The sequence below is a fragment of the Crinia signifera genome, chromosome 11, assembly GCF_055691185.1.
Source record: "Crinia signifera chromosome 11, ASM5569118v1, whole genome shotgun sequence".
Lineage (NCBI taxonomy): Eukaryota > Metazoa > Chordata > Amphibia > Anura > Myobatrachidae > Crinia > Crinia signifera.
Genome location: NC_139227.1, coordinates 64,233,115 through 64,255,552, shown reverse-complemented (window position 1 = coordinate 64,255,552; position 22,438 = coordinate 64,233,115).

The window sequence follows — 22,438 nt, the reverse complement described above, 5'->3', positions numbered from 1 at the left end:
AACACTGACATGGCTATGGTCGACAATGAAAAAGGTTGACATAAGTTTTTGAAGATTTATTTTTAATTTTTTTAATTTTTTCATATTCATTGTCATGTGTCGACATGGACACCAATGAAGTGGCACACTTATGTCAACATTTACATGTGTTGACCTTTCTGTGTTGATTTTTTCTTGTGGCGATTCGCGTCACCCCCCCCCCGCAACCCCCCCTCCCGCGATTCGCGGCACCCCCCGTGACCCCCCACCTCCCGCAATTCGCGGCAACCCCCCACCGGAACCCCTGTGAACCCCGCCCTCCCGCGATTCGCGGCACCCACCCCCGCGACCCCCCCCTCCCGCAATTCGCAGCACCCCCCCGTGATTCGCGGCAGCTCCAGAATTAAATTGCACATGGAAAACACTGACATGGCTATGGTCGACAATGAAAAAGGTTGACATGAGTTTTTGAAGTTTTTTTGTCATTTTTTGAATATTTTCATATTCATTCTCATGTGTCGACATGGACACCAATGAAGTGCCACACTTATGTCAACATTTACATGTGTTGACCTTTCTGTGTTGATTTTTTTCTTGTGGCGATTCGCGTCACACCCCCCGCAACCCCCCCTCCGGCGATTCGCGGCAGCCCCAGGATTAAATGGCACATGCAAAACACTGGCACGGCTATGGTCGACAATGAAAAAGGTTGACATGAGTTTTTGAAGATTTATTTCATTTTTTGAATGTTTTCATATTCATTGTCATGTGTCAACATGGACACCAATGAAGTGGCACACTTATGTCAACATTTACATGTGTTGACCTTTCTGTGTTGATTTTTTCTTGTGGCGATTCGCGTCACACCCCCCGCAACCCCCCCTCCCGCGATTCGCGGCACCCCCCGTGACCCCCCACCTCCCGCAATTCGCGGCAAACCCCCACCGGAACCCCTGTGAACCCCGCCCTCCCGCGATTCGCGGCACCCAACCCCGCGACCCCCCCCTCCCGCAATTCGCGGCACCCCCCGTGATTCGCGGCAGCTCCAGAATTAAATTGCACATGGAAAACACTGACATGGCTATGGTCGACAATGAAAAAGGTTGACATGAGTTTTTGAAGTTTTTTTTTTTCATTTTTTGAATATTTTCATATTCATTCTCATGTGTCGACATGGACACCAATGAAGTGCCACACTTATGTCAACATTTACATGTGTTGACCTTTCTGTGTTGATTTATTCTTGTGGCGATTTGCGTCACACCCCCCCCCCCCACAACCCCCACTCCCGCGATTCACGGCACACACACACACACACACCTCCCCCGCGATTCTCGGCACCCCTCCCCGTGACCCCCCCTCCCGTGATTCACGGCACACCCCCGCGACCCCCCCTCCCATGATTCGCCGCAACCCCCGCCCCGTAATTCCCCTCCCGCGATTCGCGGCACCCACCCCCGCGACCCCCCCCTCCCGCAATTCGCGGCACCCCCCCGTGATTCGCGGCAGCTCCAGAATTAAATTGCACATGGAAAACACTGACATGGCTATGGTCGACAATGAAAAAGGTTGACATGAGTTTTTGAAGTTTTTTTTTTCATTTTTTGAATGTTTTCATATTCATTCTCATGTGTCGACATGGACACCAATGAAGTGCCACACTTATGTCAACATTTACATGTGTTGACCTTTCTGTGTTGATTTTTTCTTGTGGCGATTCGCGTCACACCCCCCCACCCCCCCCGCAACCCCCACTCCCGCGATTCACGGCACACACACCCCCCCCCGCGATTCTCGGCACCCCACCCCGTGACCCCCCCTCCCGTGATTCACGGCACACCCCCCGCGACCCCCCCTACCATGATTCGCCGCAACCCCCGCCCCCGTAACCCCCCTCCCGCGATTTGCTGCAACCCACCCCGCGACCCCCCTCCCGCGATTCTCTGCAATCCCTCCCCTCCCGCGATTCGCAGCATCCACCCCCCCACAACCCCCCCTCCTGCAATTCGCGGCACCCCCCGCGACCCCCCCTCCTGCAATTCGCGGCACCCTCCGCGACCCCCCCTCCCGCGATTCGCGGACACCTAAGTTGCAATACAGGGCATCTTTCATACAATTCTAACCATATTTCTCATATACAAACGTTCACAAATTAAGGGGGCGCAGCCCCTTACGACGGTGTGAAGAGCGCCCGTAGGGCGCGATGAATCACCTAGTATATATATATATATATATATATATAATAAATAATAAAGATGATTCATCCTATCGTTACAAGTGGATACAGTTAAGAACAAGAGCAGCATTTTTTTAACACAAAAACAGGTGCACCAATAGACATTGTTACAATGAGTCATATATAGCTTGATTTTGAAGTTGCACACAATTCAGGACAGCTGCAGGGAACAGTATGTGATCTGATCGGTGATGTAACTGCAAGCCAGCTCACTACTCTTTCTGCAAAAGTAACCATGATCTCTGTCATTTGCATTTCAAGCTCCCATACACTAATGTAGGGTACACACCACGACCAGTCAGTGTCTCGTCCGACCCGCTCACGGTGACGCGGGGGGGCACGACCCGCTCACGATGTGCACCGTGAGCGGGTCCGATCCAATGGCGACCCGCACCCGGCAGTATGGTCGTTATTCAGATCCTACCTGCAGCAGGTAGGATCTGAATAACGACCGACCGACTCGCGGGACCGCGCATCGGATCGGTATCGGTCCACACCAGGACAGAAAAGGGCCCAATCACCACACAATCTACATCCAATTGGTCGGAATTGGATCTAGATTGAGGGGATCGGGCCCTAGTCGTCCTGGTGTGTACCCAGCATAAGACAAGTCAGACCCGATTTCTCTTGAGCTCCCCAGGAGGGCTCACATACGATTTGGCACTCGATGTCCCATTTTTTTTATATTTATCCTGGGGAGCTGCAGGCGGGGCAGGAGAATTTTGTAGAAACCCATTCAAAAGAATGGGCGGCCACTGATTCTTTAATATGGTTTCTTTAAAATTCTCCTGCCCCACCTACAGCTCTGCCATTCACCGCTCACCGGGGATGCAGAGTGGGGAGAACGCCTCTCCTGCTCGGCACTTCCTTGCTCTGCAGATAGGTGTGTGCCAGCAGTGCGGCACCTGGGAAATAGTGATTGAAAAGGCGCATGGATTGTAAACACAATGTAGCTGCAGTTTCACTGACAGGAGACTAGCAATTGGGGCCAGAAACCTGCAATTTTCTTGGTATGTCAGAAAAAATGCAGGCGTGCCTAGGCGTTTTGGGGGAGGGTCTCTGATGTCAACAGTGACCACTTCCTCCATGTCTCAGTGGAAGATTAGTGGAGCCTCAGACCTACTCGCATTTGCACGTATGGCAAAGTCTCTTAAGGTGCCCACACACTAGAAAGATCTGCGATCATAAGATGTGCGCATAAATTAGCCTTCAAATCTTTTGTTCGATCTGGACAAAAGATTTCAGGCAAGCGCACATCTTTACCAAAGATTTTTCTTAAGATCCCGTGTGCGTTCCTATGGATCTTTTGTTAAATCTTCTGATCTTTTGTGCAGCACGTAAGATCAGAAGATTTAGCGGTACTTATGTAGTAACTGGGCTGCCGATTTTTTGATTGTATGCCTTAAGTTAAGGCATACAATCAGATGCGATGCGATGCGATATCGCATCGCATCGCATCGCATCGCATCCGATATCGGATGCGATGACCCGATTTTTCCATAGGAATCAATGTTAAAATGATTCCTATGGAAAAATGGGTCCTTTTCATACCCCTACTATCCAAGTGGGCATGGAGTTGGATATAAACCTGTGGCGAGCGTAGCGAGCCACCGAGCCCGAAGCGTGTCGAGCGAAGCGAGCCCCGCGAGGGGACGGTATTCGTCCCCTCGCGGGGCTCGCTTCGCTCGCCACGCTTCGGGCTCGGTGGCTCGCTACGCTCGCCACAGGTTTATATCCAACTCCATGCCCACTTGGATAGTAGGGGTATGAAAAGGACCCATTTTTCCCATTGAATTCCATGTTAAAATGGACTCAGTCCATTTTAACATTGATTCCTATGGAAAAATCGGGTCATCGCATCGCATCGCATCGCATCGAATCGCATGGTCGCATGCGATGCGATGCGATCTCCCGATCCGACCCGATTTAGAAATCGGCAGCCCAGTTACTACATAAGTACCGATTTAGCAAAAGATCCACGGGAGCGAGCATCGGCCGATTTTCGACCGATTTTCGACCGATTATCGGTAAATATCGGTCGATATATCGGCCGATTTATCGAAAATCGGCCAATCGGCCCAAAAATCGTTCTAGTGTGTGGGCACCTTTAGATGTTTTGTGAATGGCTTGAGGTTAGCAATATATTTGCATATATGCAGGGGGATATTTTTTTCCAGACTGGGTGGTGGCTTTTTCCCCGCAGTCCCCTGCAGATTCACTAATGTCCCACATTATTACTGATTTCTAAAGTCAGTCATAGAAAGAGTGAACATTGTCTTCAGAGTCTGACCACACCCGATTTGGCTTTTCTGATTCATTTTCACTGTGAAACAATTCTTCCTTTATGTCTGAAATGGGAAACAGAACATTTTTATACAATCGTGAAATTGGAAAAATTATCTATCTATCTATCTATCTATCTATCTATCTATCTATCTATCTATCTATCTATCTATCTATCTAAAAAATGGGGACATGACCAACAGGAGGGGGCATGGCCAAGCCTTGGTAAAAAACAATTAGCAGGGAAGCGGGCAGGTGGCCGGCCAACTGGTGGGTGAGAAGCACTCTCCCACACTCAGCACACAGGGCGGGATGTACTAAAGGGAAAATGCGGTAAAACGAGGGTTTTACCGCATTTTCCTATTTACCATTAGCCGTCCGCCCCGTCTCCGTCTGGCAGGGTATCGCAGCAGGTGTCACAGCCGGGAGGACAGCCGGCTGCAGGGGGGAGGAGGAGACACAGGGGGACACTGCCAGCCGCCGGGATGTGACGGAGACCCCCGCAGACCACATCACAGGTATCGCGTCGGTCTCCGTCACCGCAACCCGATGCTAGCCGCATATGTCAGTACTTATGTGGTAGCATCGTGGCAGCTGGCAGGCGAAGGGCGGCAATGTATATTAATACATCCCGCCCACAGTGTGCTACTTACATCCAAAAGGCATGGCTAGTTTCATATATGGGTGTGTGTATATATGTTTAAATGCTTGCAAGATATTTTTAGATAACATTAATAACTATATACTTTGGGAAATGTAACAAGTCTTGATAATAACATTGCTGCCTGCAATATTGGATTATTTGTTTGCAATTATTTGCTGTGCTATCTAGGGCCTTATTCTGATTGATTCATTCCCCTGCACGTTTGAACAGGGGAGCAATGTTTTCTCTTTGCCCATGCACATTTCTGTGCATGTTCAAACGCTGAGTGTAAGCAGGCATGGCAAACTGCTAGTTCACCATCCCATTTGCACCTAGCAGTTCGGACGGAGTCATGGGGCGGCGACAGGCTGTGCCCATGGGAACGCCCAGCGTTTCATAGGCATTCCCCTGGGACAGCTGGGGGCTGTGTCAGGCAGCAGGTGGTGTTTTAGTCACACGCAATGCTGCGAATTTTGCAAGGTTGCGTGTGGAGCAAAATAAGGCCCATCTTTCTTCTCTCTCAGCACAACATATGTGATAATAAATGTGATTCCTATGTAATAAATTCCAAGTGCAAATCCCATATGATTGTTTATATCTCTGATTTATTTTTTCCCCAAAAAAGGTAACAGCTGCATAAGGTGGGTTAGGAGAAGTCAGGGAGATTTCTATACTCTTCAGGGAGACAGGGAGTTTGCTCATATTTCAAGGAATCTCCTGCAGAATGCATATATAGAAGGTGCGCCCCATCTTGGAATGGAAAAGCAGCCTATGAAATGTATAAAAGCAGCACTTGTGGGGGTGGGATCTTTTGAGTGGGTGGGGTCTGTTGAGGGTAGAGAATTGCTCCTCACAGGCCATGATTCTGAGTTGGACACTTTCTTGCATCTTTGCTACAGTTGCATCTGCACTTCTCTGTGCCTCAATCAGATGCAGCTACAAAGTACATTAGATACAGTATGTGTTGGCCCTTCCTATGTGGTTACATAGTCAGATGCAGATGTAACATAGTATGGGCATGTTATTGGCGTGACATGGGTGTGTTGCTGAGAGGGGCTGCATACAGAAATGCTGAATTGCTCACATTGGAGGAAGATGATCAGCTCCATGCATAGAGTTGGTGGGAGGTGGGGTGGCCACTGGAGGACAAACTAGGCAATACTGGGGTCATCTGAGGCCCAGCCTTGTGGTGCTGACATAAAAGTAGCAATGCACAATATAGGTAGCCACCAAGTGCTACACTTTAACCCTTTGTCTGCAATTTAACAGGAGGTTTACCCTCTGTGGTGCTAGACCCCCTTTTGAAAGGAGAAATAAAACATCAGAAAAAAACACTGGAAAATGTAAAACAAAGGGTAAAGTGAACAAAGTTTACTGACAAGTTGGGAGTATTGGCAAACATTAGGGAGTTGAATGTAGGGAATGCTGGGAAATGCAGTTTTCCAGGTTAAAACACATAAATATGAACACTGCCCATCGCAACTGAAAACACTGAAAAACACATTTTACCCTCATACTTAGAGTGACATTTAATAGGATGCGATTTTTAGTAAGGTTCCAAAATCGCTCCATATCGCATTTTTTCAGACAGCCAACAGGGTAATGCCACAGTCGGGGGAAACTTATTACGTAAGTTCCCCCGGCCAAAGCATTCAGCCCTGTGGCTGGTCAGCCCAAGCAGGGACCCTGGAGGAGTGGGGATCCCCAAGTAAAGGGGTCCCCCCTCCAGAGTGACGCCTGCCCAAACTCAAGCCCGGGGCTGTCCCCGATGCCCCTTGTGCAGTGGGCATTGGGCTGATAAATTGTTAAAAGTAGAATAAACTATTGTATATTGTTGTGGAACTACAAGTCCCAGCATGCAGGGCATTAAAGGGCCCGCTGGAACTTGTAGTTCCACAACAATACAAATAGATAAAACACAAACACACAATAAAAGTATAACCTTTTTACATACTGTGCCCATTTATACAGATACTTACCAACCTTGACACATAGGTAAGTATCCTCCTTCTGACGGTCCTGAAGAAAATCCAATGTGGGTACCTGTGGATGGAAACCATACTCACGGGGGTCCTCTGGCATTGATCGCGTCCTCTTCTTTCCAATTAGCATCCAGGGACTTGGCAAAACAAAAAACGAAGTAGGTGAAGAGAGCCGAATGATGGGGACCGGCCATCTCGTGTGCGCGTCCCCTTCCAGCGGCTGGCAGCTCCACCGCCAACCCCTGCAAGATTGTAGGTCACTCCATCTGTATCAAACCCCCCACCTGAATCTAACTCTCTCTGCACATGTCACATCAGCGCCACCTGCAGTGCACATGGTTTTGTTCATTAGAGAGTGAATTTGCCTTTGCGAGTGAACCAGAGTAACTCCCAAAATCTCCTGCCTGTGTGTACACCCCTTTAGATACCGATGCTAAGTCAGTATTTCCTAGCATAAATAGACTGAAAAGGCAAAGCAATTTTGACTAGATCATACACTATCATTAGTTAGACAAAATTGCGAAGTCAAAATCTCCAGTGTATCTAGCCCAAATCTCTTGTGCATCTAGTCAAAATTGCTTAGTCAAAATTGGCCATTAGCCCATATCTCACCATGTGTATATGGCTTAACCAATTTAAGCTAAGGAGGTCATTTTGGTTGGCTCGCTAAGCAGTGTTAGTTCACTGCTTATCAAGTCTTGTAATGCCGCACCCTGGGAGTGCGAATGTACGCCCCCCGCCACACAATGAATGTACCCCCCCGTTACTGCGAATGGATGTTTTGCAAAAACATCCGTTCACAGGCTAGCGTGTGGGTCTGAAATCATTTGATGGTCGCCGACCATCGAATGATTTTTTTTAGTGCTCGCAAATCTAAGTAATTCTCTGCAGCTTCCTGCTCTGAGAACTGGGAGGGCAGCTGACGTCCGGTTCATCAGCTGCGCACACCAGGAAGCCAGGTGCCTGCCTGCATTCACAATGGGGAAGCACAGCGTTCTCCTGGGTGCACCCAGCATTTTCGTGGGTATGCCCGGGAAACGCAGTGTGTTTGCATACAAACACCCCCTATCCGCCTCCTACATCCCCCCCCCCCCCCCTTTGCGGGCGCTATGGAGACTATGCTAGTCTCAGGAGCATATAGGGCAGTATTCAATGAAAAAGTTCTCCGTGCATGGAGAGCGTTTTATTTAGCTCTCCATGCACTCTCCGTGTTCCGGAGGGCTCGCTGCCACTCCTGCTCCCTCTATTCAATGTGGTTAAGACTCGCCGCCACTCGCGGCGAGTCTTAACCCCTGCAGGGAGCAGGGAGCTTTCAGGGAGCCGGAAGCAGCCAGAGAGATTAAAGTCTCCCTGGCTGCTCCAGAGGACTGTGGAGGGGAGGGGGGCTCTCCAGGACCCAGGCTGCACCCCCCTATAGCCAGCGGGGGACCCAGTATTCACTGCACCGTTCGTGCATAGTTACGTTCGGCTGCAGTGAATATATGAATATCTAATGAGCGGCTCGAGCGCTCGGGCCCCCTGCTGGCTGCACTGTGTAAAAAAAAAAAAAAAAAAATGTAAAAAAATATTTTTTTTAAAATTAAATATATATTCATGTGCTATAAGCACATGAATAAAAATAACATGCCCCTTCACAGGAAAAAAAACCTGATTTTTTTACACCAAAATTTAAAAAAAAAACCTTTACGTTCAAAAGTTCACATTCCAGCTCTCCATCAAAAGATGGAGAATTGCTACACGGAGAGAGACGGAGAAAATCACTTAAAAAGACGGAGAATATTTCACATTGAATAGGGTTGCTCGCTTTTGGAGAGCAAAATGCTCCATCCAAGGCGAACAAAGCACAAATTCTCCACAAAACACGGAGAACTTTTCTCATTGAATACTGCCCATAGTGTTTTCATGGGGATGCCTATAAAATGCTGGGTGATCCCAATCTCCGACCTGATGTCCGCCCCCCCGCCTGCCCCCTCTGGAGCGAATGGCTCAGCAAGTATGAAAATCGCTGAAGCTGTTGGCTCCCAGGGTCTGCACATCATCAGAACAGGGTCAAATTCGCCCTCATCTGATCAATGTTGAATCAGGCCCCAGATCTATAATCACACCAATATGTACTGTACAAATTCTTACCTTCTGCATCGGTTTCAAGAATAGAGTCTGCTTCAGTAATTCTGCTGGGAACAAGAAGACAGTATGTCAGCTCTTTACATGGCTGTGTCAGTAACATCTGCTTGTCTATTTCCTGTTGGCTGGGTTACCTGAAATTGGTGCTAGTAGGAGCCTCTTGAGCAGGTAACACAGACCTAGATTCAACAGGATTCATTTGGGGCAAATTCATAGATCCATCCTTGCTGCACCTTTTTTTTAAGTTATGACTTTCTCTATCGGCAACAAAAAAAAAAGAAACAAAGTGTTAATTGCACCTCCAAAAGAAACAGCTGTCTCTAAATTTATGCTGGGTATGCACTAGATACAATAGGGCAGATGTATTAAGCCTGGCGAGGAGATAACCTGGAGATAAAGTGAAAGGAGATAAAGCACCACCCAATCAGCTGTGTTTGAAATATGACAGTTGGGAGTTGATTGGCTGCTGCGTTATCTAATTCCACTTTATCTCCAGTTTATCTATGCACCAGGCTTAATACATCTGCCCCAATGTCGCTGACAATTTTTCTTGAACTCCCCGGATTTCCCGGACAAATGATATTGGGCCTCATTCAGCATGGATCAATCTATAGAGAAAACACAGTGGACAACAAGCAGAAAGCTGCAACAAGAAGGTCAGAATAAATGCCCCTTGCAAAATTGTGAGTTAATATTGTGAATGCAACGCTAATCGCAATTCATTCGCAAATTCCTTCACAAACTCATTTGCAATTCCCGAAACATTTTTGAATCTTTGCCGTCTGTGCAAACGTGAGCAAGTCTGAGGCTTCCACTAATCTAGAACTTAGAAGGGCTGGAAGTCAGCACTGATGCCACAGACGCTCCCTAAAAACACCTGGGCATACTTGTGCATTTTCTGGCACACCCAGAAAGTGAAGCAAAAGTTCAGGAAGGAGAAAAAAGGACTGTTAGAGGGGACGCACTAGTGTTTATTTATAAAACTTACTTTTATTATTAATATGTTAATATTCCCTATATTTTTGTATGAGAATTCATAACAACAATAAAATAGAGGATAAAATCATATACAAGGACAAACATATACACATAGAATGTGCTCAAAGAATAGAATACTGTAGGTATATTAAAATGACATAAATGTCCTTCTGAAAATGTCTATTATATATAGCCAGAGCTTTTGACAATGTAAGTGGCCCTACTATTATCATATCCCTTTATTCAGGTATAGCTAATTAAATCCTATAAATATTGTAGATATATACCTATGTGCAAATAATACATGTTCCTATGAGCAGTTCAGTTGGCATTCCAAATGCCACGGGCTCTTTAATCCCAGGCTGCTATCCTGATTTTATGTCACCATTACCACCCAAACCCTTCTACAATATTGATTGGTCTAGAAAGGAACGTGGACTCCGCCAGGCACAGTTTAAATCATATTGTGGAGGAACGCCACCTCTCTAAAGGTAGCCAACCGTGGGAGAAGCAAACCCTTCAGCTTCAGATATTCCAGCGACTGGAGGTACGCCACCCCTGTATAAATTGGAGGAAGCAATAAGGAGGGCAAATCCACGTGAACCTAAAAAGATCAGCACTTTTGGGCCCAAAAGTAAGGGACAACACAAGAACTGAGGTGATATTAATACCTTAACCATCATAATTATTCTTCGGGTGCAGCCTGTTCTTTTTCAAAAATCAGGTTCCCATTTGTTTTGGAACCCCCCACCCCTATTTTTTAATGGTACCAATTTTTTATGTATGAAATGTTTTATTATATGTATTAATAAATGCACACCTTTTATTTTCTATAAATTTATCATTTAATTATTAGCGCAACCACACCCCTTCTTTCTCTTTGTTGTAAAATTAGGGGCCAAAACCCTCCTTTTCTGGTTGCAGCTTGACAGAGCAACTTTGTTTTGGCTCCCCTAGAGATACAATTGTATCTTTTTTTCCAACCCGGCATTCCAAATTTATCTGCTTAAATGGGCTCAGAGATATCTAGTTATCTTGTATTTAGAATGAGTGGGTCTCTGCTGCCATCTTCTGGCCATATAGTGTAATTAATTTAGTTATTCCACTTAATAGATTACTTAATATTAATTGAAATGGGGGGTGACATTTATTAGAGATCAATGTTGGGTTTTTGGCGATTTTTATCGCAAAAACAGCCGTTTTCACACTCTTTCCCGAATTCGCATAATTAATGAGATGCGAAAATCAGCAAAAAATGCGGTATTTGCCGCAAAATCGCACTTTCTGAAAGTGCGATTTTTTTTTATCTCCGGAACTCGCAGCCAGATGTTTTCCCATTGAAAAATATACAAATTGCATATTTAATGAGATGCGAATTTGGAAATCGCCCAAAAAAATGGCCTAAACATCACAAAAAAAAAAATAGATGTGATCCTGACTGGCGAATTTGACAGAACCATGCACAGATCATTGCGATCTGTGTATGGTTCTTTGGTAAAATATGTGTAAAAGCTTAAAAAAAATAAAAAAAATGGCGTGAGGTCCCCCCTCCTGTACATAACCAGCCCTGGCTCATTTTGCTGGACCTGGTTCCAAAAATACGGGGGACAAAAAGCATAGGGGTCCCCCGTATTTCTGAAACCAGCCCCGGACTCTTGGACCGGCCCTGGTTCCAAAAATACAGGGGACAAAAAAACTGGGGGTCCCCCGTATTTTGAAACCAGCACCAGGCTCCAACAGCCCGCAGTGTCATGCCACAGCCGGGGGACACTTTTTACATAAGGCCCCCCGGCCGTACTATGAGCACCGTGGCTGGTCAGCCTTGGACAGGGTACCTGGAGGAGTGGGGACCCCCCCAATAAAGGCTTCACCCATCCAGGGCTGAAGCCCGGGGCTGTCACCGGCGTCCCTGGCCAGTGGACGCCGGCCTGATAGGGTTAAATCTTTCAACGCTAACATTGCTTTATACAGGAGACCTACAAGTACCAGCAGACCTCCCCCGCAGGCTGGGACTTGGAGAACCACAAGTCCCAGCATGCGGGGCATTAATGGGCCCGCTGGGACTTGTAGTCCACCTGTAAAAAGAATGTTAAAAGAAAACACACACACAGAGAAGTATAACTTTATTACATACACATACACACACCTCACTTTTACACCCACATACTTACCGATCCAGGATCCAGCGCTGGTCTCTCTGCAGCATAGCCGGTCAGCCCGCACTGTCAGCGGGCTGAACCGGCTTTCTCCGATGGAGCTAACAGCTTCTGTTGCGCTGTCCCAGCGCGACACAGGCTAAGAGCGTGATTGGGCAATGCGTCTCCATGGAGGCTGACCAGCCACGGTGCTCATGGTACGGCCAGGGGGACCTTATGTAAAAAGTGTCCCCTGGCTGTGGCATGACACGGTCCAAGAGTCCGGGGCTGGTTTCAGAAATACGGGGGACCCCTATGCTTTTTGTCCCCCATATTTTTGGAACCAGGTCTGGCTCAATGAGCTCAGGGCTGGTTATGTACAGGAGGGGGGACCTCACGCCGTTTTTTGTTTTTTTTATCACAAAATCGCACATTTTACCAAAATCGTACCTTTTGTGACAAAAAAATTGCACTTTATCGCACTTTTCATGCCGGAATACTCACCTCATTAAATATGCAAATTCGCGGCAAAAATGCGATTTTAAAAAACAGCGATATAGGGCAATTTGAGAAAAAAATAGCATTTTCTAAAAAACGGTAAACCCACTAAATCTCGCCCGGGATCTTCTTAAATTGATTGTATCCCTATATTGGAGCCCAACCAGTGGCAGTTTTTACCTAGGCATGACCTCTCACGCTGTCAGTGAGACACTCATGCTGAGCCTGCTGTCAGCACATGCTGTAGAAGTGTGTGCTGCTGTTGCTAACCGGGAGAGACGGAGGGGGAAGGGTCAGAACAGGGCCCATGTGGGGCCCCTCCAGCAAGCCTGGGCCCGGGTAATTAGTACCTGCTCTCCCCCTCTCGGCTGCCCTGCATACACTGCAAATGGCGCAAATGTAATATGTTCAAAGAGAGTTAGATTTAAGTGAGGTATGAGCAAACTGAAATGTAAAGTGCAGTGTTAAACGTAAGCAACCAGTATTTACCCTGCACAAAATCAAAATAACTCACCCTAATTTAATTCTCTTTGACTGTTACATTTCCCTACCTGCTGTGCACATGGTTTTGCCCATTTGAGAAAGATTTTCCATTTAAGATCAACTTTGAATCAGGTCCATATTGTGTCAACACTGAACGAATTTTAAGAATTTCAGGGTAATTATCGATGAACTGAGCATGTGTATGGGCCTGCAATGCACGTGCATGATGCTGGCCAGTGATGAACTCATGCTACTTTTTTTGATCGCTAGCCTTTCGCAAGAATATAGACAGGAAGCAGGATTCTGGGGGTGGTAATGCGCTGTTTAGTGGTTTTAAGAAAAATGTAAGCATGCCTAGGAAAACGGTAGGTGTGTTAGGTATTTTAGGGGAGGGTGTGCAATGTTAGTAACATGCCGGTACACCTGCAAATAGATTTGCAGCTGTTCACAACTATTCGCACAGTGAGCACATTAATTCACTAGGCAAAATTTCACTCTAACGGGGCGGCATCTTGACTGATTGCTGGCGGCTGCAAATTAACGGCCATGCGATCCGGTCTGAAAGAGCCTTAACAGATGGATGTTATCATCAAATTTTTTATAATGTTGTCTAGTGTTTTCCCAGCTTAACTAAGTGGTCTATTCATCAGTCTATATTGTAGGAATGAAGGCCCGAAATTCTGATCCACATGCAATGCTGTAAAAATTATACTCACATGCCCTTCGGTGATGGACATTCGCTCCTGTGGCTGCAAGTATCTGGCTGCACAAGCAGAAATTGTTTACAATCTCGGCTCCTCCAACATACCGCGGTTAGGCCCGCCCACCAGCCAATCAGGAGCAGGCATTGGTTGGTGGGCAGGCCTAACTCCTGCTATGTGGGAGGAGCTAAGATTATAAACAAACAATCCCCGCATGTGCAGCCGGAGGTACGTGCAGATAGGAGCGGACCGTTCTTCATCAGAGGAAGTGTGAGTATATTTTCCTTCAACAGGTGCCCATGGATACTACTGGAGAAGGGGACCAACCTGAGGTGGACCTACCTCTATAGGTACATATATAAGTAAGCAGCATGCAATAAAACTTTACTCTTCTCAGGGTTAACTCTGGAGAGGGGGACCCCTTTATTGGGGGTCCCCACTTCTCCATGGTCCATGCCTGTGCTGACTAGCCACTGGGATGATGCTTTGGCCGGGGAGGTTTCCCTGGCTGTGTCATTACCCTGTTGGCTTTTTGAGCCCCGTGCTGGTTGCCAAAATACGGGGGACCCCTACTCATTTTTTGTCCTCCATATTTTGGTAACCAAGTCCGGCCCTTGAGCCTGGTGCTGGTTTTAGAAATCCTGGGGATCTCCTATGTTTTTTTGTCCCCAGAATTTCTAAAACCAGTTCTTTGAGCCTGGGGCTGGTTATGCTCAGCAAGGGGAACCTATGCCTTCCCCCCCCAAAAAAAATGCACATTACCATGTCTAACAAATCGCACATTTTCATGACTAAAATTCACACTTTTTCATGACCACATTTTGCACTAAATCACATGACATCGCATTTTTCAGACCGCAATTCACATTCCATTTTTAGCCAAAACTCACATTATGCAGCATGGTTTGAGCCAAAATTCAGAGACAGCAGGTACATAGGGACAGAGACTGTGGGGACAGTGATGGCAGGGACTGGCTACAGAAGCCGGGAATAGAGACAGAGACAGATGCTGGGACAGTGGGGACAGAGGCCACAGGGACAGAGATGGAGGAGATGCAGAGACAGAGATGGTGGGGACAGAGATGTCAGGGACATGGGGACAGAGATGGAGGGGATGCAAGGACAAAGATGGTGCGAACTGGCAACAAATGTCAGGATGGAGAGGACACAGGGACAATGATGGCAGGGATGCAGGGACAGAGACGACAGTGACAAAGATGGCAGGGATAGAGACGGAGGAGACATGGGGACAGAGACAGTGGTGACAGATGACGGGAACAGGGACAGAGGGGACATGAGGACAGAGTCAGCGCCTCGGGTGAGATGCTTAACTGCCCAAGGCTTAGGTATCTGTACTTCACTGCCAGCTCTGCCGCTTTCACAGGTGTGGACACTACTAGTACTCAGTGGCGTAACTAAGTTTTACCCCTCCCCCCCGCCGCGCACCCCCAATCCCCTGCCGCCCCGCTGCCCATGCAAACCCTCCCCCCCCCAATCCCCTGCAGCCTTACCTATCGCGCTGGTCCCGGCGGCTCCGTTCTTCTTCTGCTGAGGACCACCACAAAATGGCCGCCCCCATATAGCAGACAGTTTCAGAGAACTGTGTGCTATATGGGGGCGGCCATTTTGTGGTGGTCCTCATCAGAAGAACGGAGCCGCCGGGACCAGTGAGATAGGTAAGTCTGCGGGAGATTGGGGGGGGGTGTGTGTAACTATAGCACTGCAGCCCCCGGCGCCCCCACATGCACAGCGCCCCCCCCCCCCCCGTGGTGGCGGGGGCTGCGGTGCTATAGTTACGCCGCTGCTAGTACTTATAAATTATTTGTACTAGTAATGTCAAAAGCTGTGTGCTCTTTCATTGCTGCAGACCCTGGTGCAATTCACCAGCTGCACCGCCAGTAGTTCTGCTACCACACACACTGGCAGTGCAGATTTGGACCGAGATGTATCAAACGGAAAATGCGGTAAAACCCCGGTTTTACCGCATTTTCCAATCTATCAAAAATGATACCGCATTGAAGGGTATCGCCACCTTTGGGTGGCGATACCCTATAGAAGCCTATGGGCCCCCCCCCTCTGGCTTACCTTCCGGAAGGGTCCTCCTGGACCCTGGAAGGTAAACCCCTCCACACCATAGTGAAGCAGCCGGACATCCTTCCGGCTGCAGGGGGGAGGAGGAGGCTCCGGGGACAGCCTGCTTAGCTGTCCCCGGCGTGAGGGGAGAGCCAGGCGGCAGGGAGGTGACGGAGACCCCCCACACACCAGAGTACAGGTATCGCGGCGGGGCTCCGTCACCGCACCGCTATGCCAGCCGCATATGTTAGTACATATATTTCACCAAACTGAATAAAAATGTATTTAGGTGGCCTAACTATAGAGGATACAGGGGATGCAACAGCTGTTTTGTGCCCCCTTTAGCAGTAGTTGGAGCAGTGGAGTCCAGTGTGCAGCGCTGGGGAGAAGGAAAGACAGGCAGCTGGTGCCGGGGAGCAGAGGAGCCTGGCATCTGGCACTGGGGAAGAGGAGAGCATAGTAGCTGGTACCAGGGAGCAGGATATTCCGGTGACAGGAGTCTGGGAGCAGGAGAGCCCAGCTGCTAGCAATGAGTAGGGGAAAGTCTGGTGACAGGGTTACCAGAGTAGGAAAGCCCAGCTGCAGGCACCGAGGAGGAGAATAGCCTGGCATCCAGAGCACCAAAGCATAGCGCCATGATGGAGAGCCTGACGGCCATAGCATTGGTGTTTAAGAGCCTGGTGGCCGAAACAGGAGGGTAGGAAAGTATGGAGCTGGTGAGTACACTAGGAGCCATGCCAGTGGCGTAACCACCGTGAGGCAGCCCCCGCGGTGGCTTGGAGGAGCAGCGCTGTGGTGGGCGCCTGTCAGCTGGTGGGCTGCGGGCACCTGTCAGCTGCGGCGAACTGGCATTTTGCCAGAAAACAAGATGGCCGCGGGTGGGCTGTCGCGCCGCGGGCAGCTCCTCCCATGGCTCAGGGCTCCGTCTGTCCTCCTCCCTGGTCCCCGACTCCCTAGCAGGCAGCACAGCAGCTGTCCTGAGGGTTGGTTTGGGGTGTGCGGTACGTTAGTGCGCTGTGCAGTGCCATGACTTGGACAATCAATGTACAGTAAGTTAAAAGTTTTACAGCCTGTCCCCCCCCCCCCCGCCCTTCACTTGCTTTATTTATGGAGATGTTATATGTATATCTATAGTGTGTGGGTATATCTATATATATCTATATATATCTATATAGATATATATCTATATAGATATATATATCTATAGACATAGATATATATATATCTATATCTATATAGATATATATATATATATATATATATATATATATATATATATATAGGTCCCTCTCTCTATCTATATATATATATATATATATATATATATATATATATATATATATATATATATGTGTGTGTGTGTGTATGTGTGTATATAAATATATATATATATATATATATATATATATATATATATATATATATAATTATACACATAATGGAAAAGATCCAGCACTCACTATCTCAGATGATAAGTGCCCCGGGTGCCTTCAATGGGTTAATAAATAGGAGTAATAAAGCAGTGTAGTTCATGTTACCTGCTGTTATGTTTTTGTATCACCACTAAAAACTATTACAGGTCCCCAGGAGTGACGCTGCTTTATTACCGCATATATATATATATATATATATATATATATATATGCCTGTGTGTGTGTGTGTATGTATGTATGTATGTATGTATGTATGTATGTGTATATATATATATATATATATATATATATATACACATACTATATACACACACACATATATAAAACTAGTGGCATTATGGTGTGTGGCACAGAGTCAGGGGCATTACGGTGTCCGGTGTATAGTGTAAGGGACATTACGGTGTGTGGCGTAACGTTTAAGTGGCGTTACGGTTTGTGTCCCATGTGTAATGGGCATTACGGAGTGTCACATATTGTGTAATAGGCATTGCGGTGGGTGGCATATGTAATGGTCATTGTGGTGTGTGGCATATAGTGTAATGGGCATTGCGGTATGTGGCATGTTTAATGGGCATTGCGGTGTGTCAAATATTATGTAATGGTCATTGTGATAAGTGGCATAATGTGTAATGGACATTACTGTGTGTGGCATAATGTTTAAGGGAAATTAAGATGGGTGACATATTGTCTAGGAACAGCCCTGTTTATTTCACTAGAATGCTATTGGGGGGGGGGGGGGGGCGCAGGAAACTTTTTTGGCTTGGGGGAGCAGATTTTATAGTTACGCCACTGAGCCATGCCATGAGGATCCCTGTCAGACAGTGGCATAAGTTTGTCCCAGTTGCCCGGAGGCAAGATTAATATTTAGCTCCACCTGTGGATCTTTTAAAATGTGTTAGTCAGTAATGAGTGCACCCGTCGGGTGAGCTGAAAAACGTGAACTGTTGGTAGCTCTCGAGGACTGGAGTTGGCTACCTCTGCGCTAGTGTCTAGCCCTAACAATCTCAGCAGGGGCATATTAAAATGGAGGGGTGCAGCATCCATCCAGGCCACCTCCTCTCTAGCTACCGGCACAAGTGAGTACATTTTGGTGCTGTACTAGAGTTTACTGTGCATGTACAGGTCTCTGGGAAAATGGTGCTCCACCAATTTTCCTTGCAATTTTTCTACTGACATATTTGTATTGACATTGTGATGTCGACATTATGAATGTCAACTTTATGAATGTAGGCATTGAAACTGTTGATGTAACCAGATGCTGTGTTACACCTCGCCTATACTGTATAGGATACATATAGATACCTGCCACAGCAGCGGTATGACACCCACAGCGAGGACTGCGCACAACCCTAGTGCATGCAGGGAAGGTTACTGAGTACTTAGAAACCCCCGAGATGGACTGGAAGTGTTTATTTCAGAGGTGGGGGGGGGGGGGGGGTTAAAAGCCATGGCTATATGCCTTGGTCATGGTTTACATAATTGTCTATTTGTCTTAGGGGTACAGGGGTTTAGGGTTAGGCAACAGCGGGAAGTATTAGGGTTAGGTTGTGGTTAGGGAGGGTTATAGGGGTATGGGGAGAGGGTTAGGATGCTACAGAGTCCCTGTCAGGATTCTAATATTTGGAATGCTGGAGTCGGCCTTTTGACCACCTTCATCCTAAATGCTGGAATATCATATGTATACCTGTATATATGTATATATACACTGCTCAAAAAAGGGAACACTAACATAACACTACTAGATCTGAATGAATGAAATATTCTTATTAAATACTTTGTTCTTTACATAGTTGAATGTGCTGACAACAAAATCACACAAAAATGATCAATGGAAATCAAATGTATTAATCCATGGAGGTCTGGATTTGGAGTCACACTCAAAATTAAAGTGGAAAAACCCACTACAGGCTGATCCAACTTAGATGTAATGGCCTTAAAATAAGTCAAAATGAAGCTCAGTAGTGTGTGTGGCCTCCACGTGCCTGTATGACCTCTCTACAATGCCTGGGCATGCTCCTGATGAGGTGGCCTGGACAGTCTGTGGTGCAACATGGCGTTGGTGGATGGAGCAAGACATGATGTCCCAGATGTGCTCAATTGGATTCAGGTCTGGGGAATGGGCGGCCAAGTCCATAGCATCAATGCCTTCATCTTGCAGGAACTGCTGACACACTCCAGCCACATGAGGTCTAGCAGTGTCTTGCATTAGGAGGAACCCAGGGTCAACTGCACCAGCATATGGTCTCACAAGGGATGTGAGGATCTCATCTCGGTACCTAATGGCAATCAGGCTACCTCTGGCGAGCACATGGAGGGATGTGCGGCCCCCAAAATAATGCCACCCCACACCATTAGTGACCCACTGCAAAGCAGTCATGCTGGAGGATGTTTGCCAATCTGTGTTCTCTGGGAAATGCCAAACATCCTGCACAGTGTTGGGCTGTAAGCACAACCCCCACCTGTGGACGTCGGGCCCTCATACCAGCCTCATAGAGTCTGTTTCTGACCATTTGAGTAGACACATTTGTGGCCTGCTAGAGGTAATTTTGCAGGGCTCTAGTAGTGCTTCTCCTGTTCCTCCTTGCACAAAGGCAGAGGTAGCGGTCCTGCTGCTGGGTTGTTGCCCTCCTACAGCCTCCACATCTCTTGATGTACTGGCCTGTCTCCTGGTAGCGCCTGCATGCTCTGGACACTACGCTGACAGACACAGCAAACCTTCTTGCCAAAGCTCGTATTGATGTACCATCCTGGATGAGCTGCACTACCTGAGCCACTTGTGTGGGTTGTAGACTCAGTCTCATGCTACCACTAGAGTGAAAGCTCCGACAGCTTTCAATAGTGACCAAAACATCAGCCAGAAAGCATAGGAGCTGAGAAGTGGTCTGTGGTCACCACCTGCAGAACAACTCCTTTATTGGAGTTGTCTTGCTAATTGCCTATAATTTCCACCTGTATTCCATTTGCACAAAAGCATGCAAAATTGATTGTCAATCAGTGTTGCTTCCTAAGCGGGCAGTGTGATTTCACAGAAGTGTGATTAACTTGGAATTACATTGTGTTTTTTAAGTGTTCCCTTTATTTTTTGAGCAGTGTATACATATATATATAGTATTGCAAATAAGAGGAATTCGTCTGACTGGCCAAATTTTGCATCAAATAAAAGGGAATACGTGTATTTGTACCCATCTGATCTTTATGCTCTCCACTGCCCCTAGTGTTTCTGCTTCCTGCACATTCACCGCCACTGCTGCTGGTTCAGTTGCATGAGCTGCATGCCCCTAAGCATTCTAAGTTCCCTAGGGTAGTTCTCCTTTCCCTGATACTCTCCCAGTCTCCCACTTCTCTCTCATTCCCTCTATCTTTGACATTCTTTATCTCTATCTCTGACACCCTTTCTCTTTTCTTCTCTCTGTTTCTTCATACAACCCTATCTCTATCTCTATTTATTCCCTTTTTCCTCCTCTCTATATCTCCCTTCTTCTCCTCACTTCTCTTTAACTTGCTGGCTATGGTGGTGGGCACCATATTTTTTCTTTCATTTGGGTGACTGGGATGAACTTATGCCATGGTATAGAATAAAGTATACATACTGTACATACATACATACATTCATACACACATCATAATGCATTCATACAAGAATACATACATACATACATGCATAAATACAAGGAAAGACAAATATTGACCTTTTGTTACAAAATTGAGGCAGAACAATAGTTTTCAGGCAGCATAACCAGAGGGACCTAAACACGAAAGAGATGAGAGATAGGGTTAATAGACTCAGACAAGGCAGGGGTTAAAATGTTTAAAGGGATTACAAGTGGATTACCAGCTCTGGGCTTGGAACAGACTGCTGGCTATGACACAGAGCATGTCAAATTCAGTAATACCTGTGTCGCTCTGTGTCTGTATGTTCATCATCCACCAGATTAAGAGAGTGCAGTGCAGTCATGTCTGGTTTTATAAGAAGTCAGAAATAATTAAGTAAACATTAAAGCATAGAAAATGGGAGAAAGATGCAGGTGGTTTCACAAATACAATGTGAGTCTTTCCAATAATGCTTTCTGATGTGGTGCATATGACAATAACTACATACTGTATGCTCAGCATGTTCTCCATATAGCAGACCATGCCCTGCCCCATATAGCAGACCATCATGGGGTCAATGCAGAGTTGAACATACTGTACATTATGGGGGAAATTTACTAATATGAAAAACCTAGTTTTTCGTATTAGTATTTTCCCTACGACTGCATACGACTGTTTCAGTCGTATGCAAAGTCGTGTTTCGGAGGGAAATGTACAAAGCAGTCAGATACGACTGCTTTGTAACCCTCCGATGGTGTAACCATTCGTATTAGCTGGCCGTATACACGGCCGCTAATACGAATTAGTAGAGGCAGTCTGCACGGATCAGTCAGATCCGTGCAGGCTGCAAGGTTTAAAAAAAATAGAAAATTAAATAAATAAAAAAAAAAAAACAGCGTGGGGTCCCCCCCACAGCTGTAACCAGCACCAGGCTGACAGAGCCGGGGCCGGTAATTAAAAATCAGGGAACCCGACAAATAGGGGTTCCCCGATTTTTAACAACTAGCCCCAGGCTCCAGGTCCGGGGCTGGTTCCCAAAATACGGGGACAAAGTGACTAGGGGTCCCCCATATTTTAAGAACCAGCCCCAGGCCAAACCAGCCAGCAGGGTAATGCCACAGCCGGGGGGAGACTTTTTATACAAGTCCCCCCGGCCAAAGCATTAACCTTCTGACCAGTCAGCCTGGCCAGGGGCCCTGGGGGAGTGGGGACCCCCCCAATAAAGGGGTCCCCCCCCTCCAGGACTTACCTGACCAGGCTGAAGCCTGGTGCTGTCCTCGATGCCCCTGGGCGGTGGGC